Source organism: Ascidiella aspersa, chromosome 4 (genome assembly GCF_963924565.1).
Source record: "Ascidiella aspersa chromosome 4, kaAscAspe10.2, whole genome shotgun sequence".
NCBI classification, from domain to species: Eukaryota; Metazoa; Chordata; class Ascidiacea; order Phlebobranchia; family Ascidiidae; genus Ascidiella; species Ascidiella aspersa.
In genome coordinates this window covers 23433933-23443502 of record NC_139450.1, presented here as the reverse complement: position 1 = coordinate 23443502, position 9570 = coordinate 23433933, and the positions used below count along the sequence as shown (strand labels likewise).

At 39.7% G+C, this 9570-nt stretch overlaps 12 non-coding genes and 32 pseudogenes across 12 annotated transcripts; all 44 read left to right on the top strand.

Annotated features, from left to right (window-relative positions):
- The first annotated feature begins 9 nt into the window (after nt 1-9).
- LOC146149038 (5S ribosomal RNA) lies at nt 10-128 on the top strand (annotated as a pseudogene).
- Nucleotides 129-193: 65 nt separating this feature from the next.
- LOC146149037 (5S ribosomal RNA) lies at nt 194-312 on the top strand. Its single transcript, XR_014497990.1, has one exon. It is a non-coding gene; the product is annotated as a 5S ribosomal RNA (ribosomal RNA).
- A 74-nt stretch (nt 313-386) lies between these two features.
- On the top strand, nt 387-506 carry LOC146149036 (5S ribosomal RNA; annotated as a pseudogene).
- Nucleotides 507-571: 65 nt separating this feature from the next.
- On the top strand, nt 572-690 carry LOC146149035 (5S ribosomal RNA; annotated as a pseudogene).
- A 65-nt stretch (nt 691-755) lies between these two features.
- On the top strand, nt 756-874 carry LOC146149034 (5S ribosomal RNA; annotated as a pseudogene).
- A 614-nt stretch (nt 875-1488) lies between these two features.
- On the top strand, nt 1489-1607 carry LOC146149033 (5S ribosomal RNA; annotated as a pseudogene).
- A 65-nt stretch (nt 1608-1672) lies between these two features.
- LOC146149032 (5S ribosomal RNA) lies at nt 1673-1791 on the top strand (annotated as a pseudogene).
- Nucleotides 1792-1856: 65 nt separating this feature from the next.
- Nucleotides 1857-1975, top strand: LOC146149031 (5S ribosomal RNA; annotated as a pseudogene).
- A 65-nt stretch (nt 1976-2040) lies between these two features.
- LOC146149030 (5S ribosomal RNA) lies at nt 2041-2159 on the top strand (annotated as a pseudogene).
- A 65-nt stretch (nt 2160-2224) lies between these two features.
- On the top strand, nt 2225-2343 carry LOC146149029 (5S ribosomal RNA; annotated as a pseudogene).
- Nucleotides 2344-2408: 65 nt separating this feature from the next.
- LOC146149028 (5S ribosomal RNA) lies at nt 2409-2527 on the top strand (annotated as a pseudogene).
- Nucleotides 2528-2592: 65 nt separating this feature from the next.
- Nucleotides 2593-2711, top strand: LOC146149027 (5S ribosomal RNA). Its single transcript, XR_014495606.1, has one exon. It is a non-coding gene; the product is annotated as a 5S ribosomal RNA (ribosomal RNA).
- Nucleotides 2712-2958: 247 nt separating this feature from the next.
- LOC146149026 (5S ribosomal RNA) lies at nt 2959-3077 on the top strand (annotated as a pseudogene).
- A 73-nt stretch (nt 3078-3150) lies between these two features.
- LOC146149025 (5S ribosomal RNA) lies at nt 3151-3269 on the top strand. Its single transcript, XR_014496624.1, has one exon. It is a non-coding gene; the product is annotated as a 5S ribosomal RNA (ribosomal RNA).
- Nucleotides 3270-3343: 74 nt separating this feature from the next.
- Nucleotides 3344-3462, top strand: LOC146149024 (5S ribosomal RNA). The gene has a single exon (XR_014495733.1). It is a non-coding gene; the product is annotated as a 5S ribosomal RNA (ribosomal RNA).
- A 247-nt stretch (nt 3463-3709) lies between these two features.
- Nucleotides 3710-3827, top strand: LOC146149023 (5S ribosomal RNA; annotated as a pseudogene).
- A 73-nt stretch (nt 3828-3900) lies between these two features.
- On the top strand, nt 3901-4019 carry LOC146149022 (5S ribosomal RNA). The gene has a single exon (XR_014498489.1). It is a non-coding gene; the product is annotated as a 5S ribosomal RNA (ribosomal RNA).
- A 74-nt stretch (nt 4020-4093) lies between these two features.
- Nucleotides 4094-4212, top strand: LOC146149021 (5S ribosomal RNA; annotated as a pseudogene).
- A 65-nt stretch (nt 4213-4277) lies between these two features.
- On the top strand, nt 4278-4396 carry LOC146149020 (5S ribosomal RNA; annotated as a pseudogene).
- Nucleotides 4397-4469: 73 nt separating this feature from the next.
- On the top strand, nt 4470-4588 carry LOC146149019 (5S ribosomal RNA). The gene has a single exon (XR_014495774.1). It is a non-coding gene; the product is annotated as a 5S ribosomal RNA (ribosomal RNA).
- Nucleotides 4589-4662: 74 nt separating this feature from the next.
- Nucleotides 4663-4781, top strand: LOC146149018 (5S ribosomal RNA; annotated as a pseudogene).
- Nucleotides 4782-4846: 65 nt separating this feature from the next.
- LOC146149017 (5S ribosomal RNA) lies at nt 4847-4964 on the top strand (annotated as a pseudogene).
- Nucleotides 4965-5036: 72 nt separating this feature from the next.
- LOC146149016 (5S ribosomal RNA) lies at nt 5037-5155 on the top strand. Its single transcript, XR_014496699.1, has one exon. It is a non-coding gene; the product is annotated as a 5S ribosomal RNA (ribosomal RNA).
- Nucleotides 5156-5229: 74 nt separating this feature from the next.
- On the top strand, nt 5230-5348 carry LOC146149015 (5S ribosomal RNA; annotated as a pseudogene).
- Nucleotides 5349-5413: 65 nt separating this feature from the next.
- On the top strand, nt 5414-5531 carry LOC146149014 (5S ribosomal RNA). Its single transcript, XR_014498493.1, has one exon. It is a non-coding gene; the product is annotated as a 5S ribosomal RNA (ribosomal RNA).
- Nucleotides 5532-5605: 74 nt separating this feature from the next.
- Nucleotides 5606-5724, top strand: LOC146149013 (5S ribosomal RNA; annotated as a pseudogene).
- A 65-nt stretch (nt 5725-5789) lies between these two features.
- Nucleotides 5790-5908, top strand: LOC146149012 (5S ribosomal RNA; annotated as a pseudogene).
- A 173-nt stretch (nt 5909-6081) lies between these two features.
- LOC146149011 (5S ribosomal RNA) lies at nt 6082-6200 on the top strand. The gene has a single exon (XR_014495474.1). It is a non-coding gene; the product is annotated as a 5S ribosomal RNA (ribosomal RNA).
- Nucleotides 6201-6265: 65 nt separating this feature from the next.
- Nucleotides 6266-6384, top strand: LOC146149010 (5S ribosomal RNA; annotated as a pseudogene).
- Nucleotides 6385-6633: 249 nt separating this feature from the next.
- On the top strand, nt 6634-6752 carry LOC146149009 (5S ribosomal RNA; annotated as a pseudogene).
- Nucleotides 6753-6817: 65 nt separating this feature from the next.
- LOC146149008 (5S ribosomal RNA) lies at nt 6818-6936 on the top strand. The gene has a single exon (XR_014495482.1). It is a non-coding gene; the product is annotated as a 5S ribosomal RNA (ribosomal RNA).
- Nucleotides 6937-7183: 247 nt separating this feature from the next.
- Nucleotides 7184-7302, top strand: LOC146149007 (5S ribosomal RNA; annotated as a pseudogene).
- A 73-nt stretch (nt 7303-7375) lies between these two features.
- Nucleotides 7376-7494, top strand: LOC146149006 (5S ribosomal RNA). Its single transcript, XR_014496357.1, has one exon. It is a non-coding gene; the product is annotated as a 5S ribosomal RNA (ribosomal RNA).
- A 73-nt stretch (nt 7495-7567) lies between these two features.
- On the top strand, nt 7568-7686 carry LOC146149005 (5S ribosomal RNA). Its single transcript, XR_014495738.1, has one exon. It is a non-coding gene; the product is annotated as a 5S ribosomal RNA (ribosomal RNA).
- A 65-nt stretch (nt 7687-7751) lies between these two features.
- On the top strand, nt 7752-7870 carry LOC146149004 (5S ribosomal RNA; annotated as a pseudogene).
- Nucleotides 7871-7943: 73 nt separating this feature from the next.
- On the top strand, nt 7944-8062 carry LOC146149003 (5S ribosomal RNA; annotated as a pseudogene).
- Nucleotides 8063-8136: 74 nt separating this feature from the next.
- LOC146149002 (5S ribosomal RNA) lies at nt 8137-8255 on the top strand (annotated as a pseudogene).
- Nucleotides 8256-8320: 65 nt separating this feature from the next.
- On the top strand, nt 8321-8438 carry LOC146149001 (5S ribosomal RNA; annotated as a pseudogene).
- Nucleotides 8439-8503: 65 nt separating this feature from the next.
- Nucleotides 8504-8622, top strand: LOC146149000 (5S ribosomal RNA; annotated as a pseudogene).
- Nucleotides 8623-8687: 65 nt separating this feature from the next.
- Nucleotides 8688-8805, top strand: LOC146148999 (5S ribosomal RNA; annotated as a pseudogene).
- Nucleotides 8806-8877: 72 nt separating this feature from the next.
- On the top strand, nt 8878-9006 carry LOC146148998 (5S ribosomal RNA; annotated as a pseudogene).
- Nucleotides 9007-9080: 74 nt separating this feature from the next.
- Nucleotides 9081-9199, top strand: LOC146148997 (5S ribosomal RNA; annotated as a pseudogene).
- A 65-nt stretch (nt 9200-9264) lies between these two features.
- Nucleotides 9265-9381, top strand: LOC146148996 (5S ribosomal RNA; annotated as a pseudogene).
- A 65-nt stretch (nt 9382-9446) lies between these two features.
- On the top strand, nt 9447-9565 carry LOC146148995 (5S ribosomal RNA; annotated as a pseudogene).
- Nucleotides 9566-9570: the final 5 nt, after the last annotated feature.

The window sequence follows — 9570 nt, the reverse complement described above, 5'->3', positions numbered from 1 at the left end:
ACCAATATTGCCTACGAACATACCATGTTTAATGCACCCCACCTCGTCCGTTCTTGGAAGTTAAGCAACGTCGGGATTGGTTAGTACTTGGATGGGTGACCGCCTAGGAATACCAATTGTCGTAGTCAAAATAAGATTTATTTAAGTTTCTACATTTTTAAATAGATTAGACCAAAAAATGTTGACCAATACTGCCTACGAACATATCATGTTTAATGCACCCGATCTCGTCCGATCTCGGAAGTTAAGCAACGTCGGGATTGGTTAGTACCTGGATGGGTGACCGCCTAGGAATACCAATTGTCGTAGGCAAAATATGATTTTCAAAATATATACCAATGTTTACATTTTCAAAGAGTTTAGACCAAAACATGTTGACCAATACTGCCTACCACCATACCAGTTTGAATGCACCCGATCTCGTCCGATCTCGGAAGTTAAGCATACGTCGGGATTGGTTAGTACTTGGATGGGTAACCGCCTAGGAACACCAATTGTCGTAGGAAAAACATGATTTATTTAGGTTTTTACATTTTTAAATAGATAAGACCAAAAAATGTTGACCAATACTGCCCACGACCATACCAGGTTGAATGCACCCGATCTCGTCCGATCTCGTAAGTTATGCAACCTCGGGGTTGGTTAGTACTTGGATGGGTGACCGCCTAGGAATACCAATTGTGGTAGGCAAAATATGATTTATTTAAGTTTCTACATTTTTAAATAGATTAGACCAAAAAATGTTGACCAATACTGCCTACGAACATACCATGTTTAATGCACCCCATCTCGTCCGTTCTCGGAAGTTAAGCAACGTCGGGATTGGTTAGTACTTGGATGGGTGACCGCCTAGGAATACCAATTGTCGTAGGCAAAATATGATTTATTTAAGTTTCTACATTTTTAAATAGATTAGACCCAAAAATGTTGACCAATACTGCGTACGACCATACCAGGTTAATGTACCCAATCTCGTCCGATCTCGCAAGTTAAGCAACGTCGGGATTGGTCAGTACTTGGATGGGTGACCGCCTAGGAATACCAATTGTCGTTGTCAAAATATGATTTATTTAAGTTTCTACATTTTTAAATAGATTAGACCAAAAAATGTTGACCAATAGTGCGTACGACCATACCAGGTTAATGTACCCAATCTCGTCCGATCTCGTAAGTTAAGCAACGTCGGGATTGGTCAGTACTTGGAAGAGTGACCGCCTAGGAATACCAATTGTCGTGGTCAAAATATGATTTATTTAAGTTTCTACATTTTTAAATAGATTAGACCAAAAAATGTTGACCAATACTGCGTACGACCATAACAGGTTGAATGCACCCGATCTCGTCCGGGCTCGTAAGTTAAGCAACGTCGGGATTGGTCAGTACTTGGATTGGTGACCGCTCAGGAATACAAATTGTCGTAGGCAACATATGATTTATTTAAGTTTCTAGATTTTAAAATAGATTAGACCAAAAATGTTCAGCAATACTGCCTACGACCCTACCAGGTTGAATGCACCCGATCTCGTCCGATCTCGTAAGTTAAGCAACGTCAGGATTGGTTAGTACTTGGATGGGAGACCGCCTAGGAATACCAATTGTCGTAGGCAAAATATGATTTGTTCCAGTTTTTACATTTATAAATAGATAAGACCAAAAAATGTTGACCAATGATGCCTACGACCATAACAGGTTGAATGCACCCGATCTCGTCCGGGCTCGTAAGTTAAGCAACGTCGGGATTGGTTAGTACTTGGATGGGTGACCGCCTAGGAATACCAATTGTCGTAGGCAAAATATGATTTATTTAAGTTTCTACATTTTTAATTAGATTAGACCAAAAAATGTTGACCAATACTGACTACGAATATATCATGTTTAATGCACCCGATCTCGTCCGATCTCGGAAGTTAAGCAACGTCGGGATTGGTTAGTACTTGGATGGGTGACCGCCTAGGAATACCAATTGTCGTAGGCAAAATATGATTTATTTAAGTTTCTACATTTTTAATTAGATTAGACCAAAAAATGTTGACCAATACTGACTACGAATATATCATGTTTAATGCACCCGCTCTCGTCCGATCTCGGAAGTTAAGCAACGTCGGGATTGGTTAGTACTTGGATGGGAAACCGCCTAGGAATACCAATTGTCGTAGGCAAAATATGATTTATTCCAGTTTTTACATTTACAAATAGATAAGACCAAAAAATGTTGACCAATGATGCCTACGACCATAACAGGTTGAATGCACCCGATCTCGTCCGATCTCGTAAGTTGAACAACCTCGGGATTGGTCTGTACTTGAATTGGTGACCGCCTAGGAATACAAATTATCGTAGGCAAAATATGATTTATTTAAGTTTTTACATTTTTAAATAGATTAGACCAAAAAATGTTGACCAATAGTGCCTTCGACCATACCAGGTTCAATGCACCCGATTTCGTCCGATCTCGGAACTTAAGCGACGTCGGGATTGGTTAGTACTTGGATGGGTGACCGCCTAGGAATGCCAATTCTTGTAGGAAAAACATGATTTATTTAAGTTTTTACATGTTTAAATAGCTAAGACCAAAAAATGTTGACCAATAGTGCCTACGACCATACCATGTTTAATGCACCCGATCTCGTCCGATCTCGGCAGTTAAGCAACGTCGGGATTGGTTAGTACTTGGATGGGAGACCGCCTAGGAATACCAATTGTCGTAGGCAAAATATGATTTATTTAAGTTTCTACATTTTTAAATAGATTAGACCAAAAAATGTTGACCAATACTGCCTACGACCATACCAGGTTAATGTACCCAATCTCGTCCGATCTCGTAAGTTAAGCAACGTCGGGATTGGTCAGTACTTGGATGGGTGAACACCTAGGAATACCAATTGTCGTTGGCAAAATATGATTTATTTAAGTTTCTAATTTATAAATAGATTAGACCAAAAAATGTTGATCGACACAACCTACGACCATACCATGTTTAATGCACCCGATCTCGTCCGGTCTCGGAAGTTAAGCAACGTAAGGATTGGTTAGTACTTGGATGGGTGACCGCCTAGGAATAACAATTGTCGTAGGCAAATATAATTTTTATATTATATATAAATGTTTACATTTTCAAGGAGTTTAGACCAAAAAATGTTGAGCAATACTGCCTACGACCATACCAGGTTGAATGAACCCGATCTCGTCCGATCTCGGAAGTTAAGCCACCACGGGATTGGTTAGTACTTGGATGGGTGACCGTCTAGGAATACCAATTGTCGTAGGCAAAATATGATTTTTTTAATATAGACAAATGTTTACATTTTCAAAGAGTTTAGACCAAAACATGTTGAGCAGTACTGCCTGCGACCATACCATGTTTAATGCACCCGATCTCGTCCGATCTCGGAAGTTAAGCAACGTCGGGATTGGTTAGTACTTGGATGGGAGACCGCCTAGGAATACCAATTGTCGTAGGCAAAATATGATTTATTTAAGTTTCTACATTTTTAAATAGATTAGACCAAAAAATGTTGACCAATACTGCCTACGACCATACCAGGTTAATGTACCCAATCTCGTCCGATCTCGTAAGTTAAGCAACGTCGGGATTGGTCAGTACTTGGATGGGTGAACACCTAGGAATACCAATTGTCGTTGGCAAAATATGATTTATTTAAGTTTCTAATTTATAAATAGATTAGACCAAAAAATGTTGATCGACACAACCTACGACCATACCATGTTTAATGCACCCGATCTCGTCCGGTCTCGGAATTAAGCAACGTAAGGATTGGTTAGTACTTGGATGGGTGACCGCCTAGGAATAACAATTGTCGTAGGCAAATATAATTTTTATATTATATATAAATGTTTACATTTTCAAGGAGTTTAGACCAAAAAATGTTGAGCAATACTGCCTACGACCATACCAGGTTGAATGAACCCGATCTCGTCCGATCTCGGAAGTTAAGCCACCACGGGATTGGTTAGTACTTGGATGGGTGACCGCCTAGGAATACCAATTTTCGTAGGCAAAATATGATTTTTTAAATATAGACAAATGTTTACATTTTCAAAGAGTTTAGACCAAAACATGTTGAGCAGTACTGCCTGCGACCATACCAGGTTGAATGCACCCGATCTCGTCCGATCTCGGAAGTTAAGCGACGTCGGGATTGGTTAGTGCTTGGATGGGTGACCGCCTAGGAATACCAATTGTCGTAAGCAAAATATGATTTACTTAAGTTTTTACATTTTTAAATAGATTAGACCAAAAAATGTTGACCAATACTGGCTACGACCATGCCAGGTTGAATGCACCCGATCTCGTCCGATCTCGTAAGTTAAGCAACGTCGGGATTGGTTAGTACTTGGCTGGGTGACCGCCTAGGAATAACAATTGTCGTAGGCAAATATAATTTTTATATTATATATAAATGTTTAAATTTTCAAGGAGTTTAGACCAAAAAATGTTGAGCAATACTGACTACGACCATACCAGGTTGAATGCACCCGATCTCGTCCGATCTCGGAAGTTAAGCAACGTCGGGATTGGTTAGTACTTGGATGGGTGACCGCCTAGGAATACCAATTGTCGTAGGCAAAATATGTTTTTTTAAATATAGACAAATGTTTACATTTTCAAAGAGTTTAGACCAAAACATGTTGAGCAGTGCTGCCTGCGACCATACCAGGTTGAATGCACCAGATCTCGTCCGATCTCGGAAGTTAAGCGACGTTGAGATTGGTTAGTACTTGGATGGGTGACCGCCTAGGAATACCATTTGTCGTAGGAAAAACATGATTTATTTAAGTTTTTACATTTTTAAATAGATTAGACCAAAAAATGTTGACCAATACTGCCTACGACCATACCAGGTTAATGCACCCGATCTCGTCCGATCTAGTAAGTTAAGCAACCACGGGATTGGTTAGTACTTGGATGGGTGACCGCCTAGGAATAACAATTGTCGTAGCAAATATAATTTTTATATTATATATAAATGTTTACATTTTCAAGGAGTTTAGACCAAAAAATGTTGAGCAATACTGCCTACGACCATACCAGGTTGAATGCACCCGATCTCATCCGATCTCGGAAGTTAAGCAACGTCGGGATTGGTTAGTACTTGGATGGTTGACCGCCTAGGAATAGCAATTGTCGTAGGCAAAATATGATTTTTAAAATATAGACAAATGTTTACATTTTTACAGAGTTTAGACCAAAACATGTTGACCAGTACTGCCTACGACCATACCAGGTTGAATGCTCCCGATCTCGTCCGATCTCGAAAGTTAAGCAACGTTGGGATTGGTTAGTATTTTGATGGGTGACCGCCTAGTAATAGCAATTGTCGTAGGCAACATATGATTTATTTAAGTTTTGAGATTTTCAAAAAGATTAAACCAAAAAATATTGAGTAATACTGCCTACGACCATACCAGGTTAATGCTCCCGATCTCGTCCGATCTCGGAAGTTAAACAACCTCGGGATTGTTTAGTACTTGGATGGGTGACCGCCTGGGAATACCAATTGTCGTAGGCAAAATATGATTTTTAAAATATATACCAATGTTTGCATTTTCAAAGAGTTTAGACCAAAACATGTTGACCAATACTGCCTACCACCATACCAGTTTGAATGCACCCGATCTCGTCCGATCTCGGAAGTTAAGCAACGTCGGGATTGGTTAGTACTTGGATGGGTGACCGCCTAGGAACACCAATTGTCGTATGAAAAACATGATTTATTTAGGTTTTTACATTTTTAAATAGATAAGACCAAAAAATGTTGACCAATACTGCCCACAACCTTACCAGGTTGAATGCACCCGATCTCGTCCGATCTCGTAAGTTATGCAACCTCGGGGTTGTTTAGTACTTGGATGGGTGACCGCCTAGGAATACCAATTGTCGTAGGCAAAATATGATTTATTTAAGTTTCTACATTTTTAAATAGATTAGAATAAAAAATGTTGACCAATACTGCCTACGAACATACCATGTTTAATGCACCCCATCTCTAGGCAAAATATGATTTTTAAAACATGTTTACATTTTTAAATAGATTAGCTCAAAAAATGTTGACCAATAGTGCCTACGACCATACCAGGTTGAATGCACCCGATCTCGTCCGATCTCGTAAGTTAAGCAACCTCGGGGTTGGTTAGTACTTGGATGGGTGACCGCCTAGGAATACCAATTGTCGTAGGCAAAATATTATTTATTTAAGTTTCTACATTTTTAATTAGATTAGACCAAAAAATGTTGACCAATACTGACTACGAACATATCATGTTTAATGCACCCGATCTCGTCCGATCTCGGAAGTTAAGCAACGTCGGGATTGGTTAGTACTTGGATGGGAGACCGCCTAGGAATACCAATTGTCGTAGGCAAAATATGATTTATTCCAGTTTTTACATTTATAAATAGATAAGACCAAAAAATGTTGACAAATGATGCCTACGACCATAACAGGTTGAATGCACCCGATCTCGTCCGATCTCGTAAGTTGAACAACGTCGGGATTGGTCTGTACTTGAATTGGTGACCGCCTAGGAATACAAATTATCGTAGGCAAAATATGATTTATTTAAGTTTTTACATTTTTAAATAGATTAGACCAAAAAATGTTGACCAATAGTGCCTTCGACCATACCAGGTTCAATGCACCCGATTTCGTCCGATCTCGGAAGTTAAGCGACGTCGGGATTGGTTAGTACTTGGATGGGTGACCGCCTAGGAATACCAATTCTCGTAGGAAAAACATGATTTATTTAAGTTTTTACATGTTTAAATAGCTAAGACCAAAAAATGTTGACCAATAGTGCCTACGACCATACCATGTTTAATGCACCCGATCTCGTCCGATCTCGGAAGTTAAGCAACGTCGGGATTGGTTAGTACTTGGATGGGAGACCGCCTAGGAATACCAATTGTCGTAGGCAAAATATGATTTATTTAAGTTTCTACATTTTTAAATAGATTAGACCAAAAAATGTTGACCAATACTGCCTACGACCATACCAGGTTAATGTACCCAATCTCGTCCGATCTCGTAAGTTAAGCAACGTCGGGATTTGTCAGTACTTGGATGGGTGAACACCTAGGAATACCAATTGTCGTTGGCAAAATATGATTTATTTAAGTTTCTAATTTATAAATAGATTAGACCAAAAAATGTTGATCGACACAACCTACGACCATACCATGTTTAATGCACCCGATCTCGTCCGATCTCGTAAGTTAAGCAACGTAAGGATTGGTTAGTACTTGGATGGGTGACCGCCTAGGAATAACAATTGTCGTAGGCAAATATAATTTTTATATTATATATAAATGTTTACATTTTCAAGGAGTTTAGACCAAAAAATGTTGAGCAATACTGCCTACGACCATACCAGGTTGAATGAACCCGATCTCGTCCGATCTCGGAAGTTAAGCCACCACGGGATTGGTTAGTACTTGGATGGGTGACCGCCTAGGAATACCAATTGTCGTAGGCAAAATATGATTTTTAAATATAGACAAATGTTTACATTTTCAAAGAGTTTAGACCAAAACATGTTGAGCAGTACTGCCTGCGACCATACCAGGTTGAATGCACCCGATCTCGTCCGATCTCGGAAGTTAAGCGACGTCGGGATTGGTTAGTACTTGGATGGGTGACCGCCTAGGAATACCAATTGTCGTAGGCAAAATGTGATTTACTACAGTTTTTACATTTTTAAATAGATTAGACCAAAAAATGTTGACCAATACTGGCTACGACCATGCCAGGTTGAATGCACCCGATCTCGTCCGATCTCGTAAGTTAAGCAACGTCGGGATTGGTTAGTACTTGGCTGGGTGACCGCCTAGGAATAACAATTGTCGTAGGCAAATATAATTTTTATATTATATATAAATGTTTACATTTTCAAGGAGTTTAGACCAAAAAATGTTGAGCAATACTGACTACGACCATACCAGGTTGAATGCACCCGATCTCGTCCGATCGCGGAAGTTAAGCAACGTCGGGATTGGTTAGTACTTGGATGGGTGACCGCCTAGGAATAGCAATTGTCGTAGGCAAAATATGATTTTTAAAATATAGACAAATGTTTACATTTTCAAAGAGTTTAGACCAAAACATGTTGACCAGTACTGCCTACGACCATACCAGGTTGAATGCTCCCGATCTCGTCCGATCTCGAAAGTTAAGCAACGTTGGGATTGGTTAGTATTTGGATGGGTTACCGCCTAGTGATAGCAATTGTCGTAGGCAACACATGATTTATTGAAGTTTTGAGATTTTCAAATAGATTAAACCAAAAAATGTTGAGCAGTACTGCCTACGACCCTACCAGGTTAATGCTCCCGATCTCGTCCGATCTCGGAAGTTAAACAACCTCGGGATTGTTTAGTACTTGGATGGGTGACCGCCTAGGAATACCAATTGTCGTAGGCAAAATATGATTTATTTAAGTTTCTAAATTTTTAAATAGATTAGACCAAAAAATGTTGACCAATACTGCCTACGAACATATAATGTTTAATGCACCCGATCTCGTCCGATCTCGGAAGTTAAGCAACGTCGGGATTGGTTAGTACTTGGATGGGTGACCACCTAGGAAAACCAATTGTCGTAGGAAAGACATGATTTATTTAGGTTTTTACATTTTTAAATAGATAAGACCAAAAAATGTTGACCAATACTGCCTACGACCATACCAGGTTAATGCACCCCATCTCGTCCGATCTCGTAAGTTAAGCAACCGCGGGATTGGTTAGTACTTGGATGGGTGACCGCCTAGGAATAACAATTGTCGTAGCAAATTTAATTTTTATATTATATATAAATGTTTACATTTTCAAGGAGTTTAGACCAAAAAATGTTGAGCAATACTGCCTACGACCATACCAGGTTGAATGCACCCGATATCGTCCGATCTCGTCCGATCTCGGAAGTTAAGCAACGTCGGGATTGGTTAGTACTTGGATGGGTGACCGCCTAGGAATTGCAATTGTCGTAGGCAAAATATGATTTTCAAAATATAGACAAATGTTTACATTTTCAAAGAGTTTAGACCAAAACATGTTGACCAGTACTGCCTACGACCATACCAGGTTGAATGCTCCCGATCTCGTCCGATCTCGAAAGTTAAGCAACGTTGGGATTGGTTAGTATTTGGATGGGTGACCGCCTAGTAATAGCAATTGTCGTAGGCAACATATGATTTATTTAAGTTATGAGATTTTCAAATAGATTAAACCAAAAAATGTTGAGCAATGCTGCCTACGACATACCAGGTTAATGCTCCCGATCTCGTCCGATCTCGGAAGTTAAGCAACGTCGGGATTGGTTAGTACTTGGATGGGTGACCGCCTAGGAACACCAATTGTCGTAGGAAAAACATGATTTATTTAGGTTTTTACATTTTTAAATAGATAAGACCAAAAAATGTTGACCAATACTGCCCACGACCATACCAGGTTGAATGCACCCGATCTCGTCCGATCTCGTAAGTTATGCAACCTCGGGGTTGGTTAGTACTTGGATGGGTGACCGCCTAGGAATACCAATTGTCGTAGGCAAAATA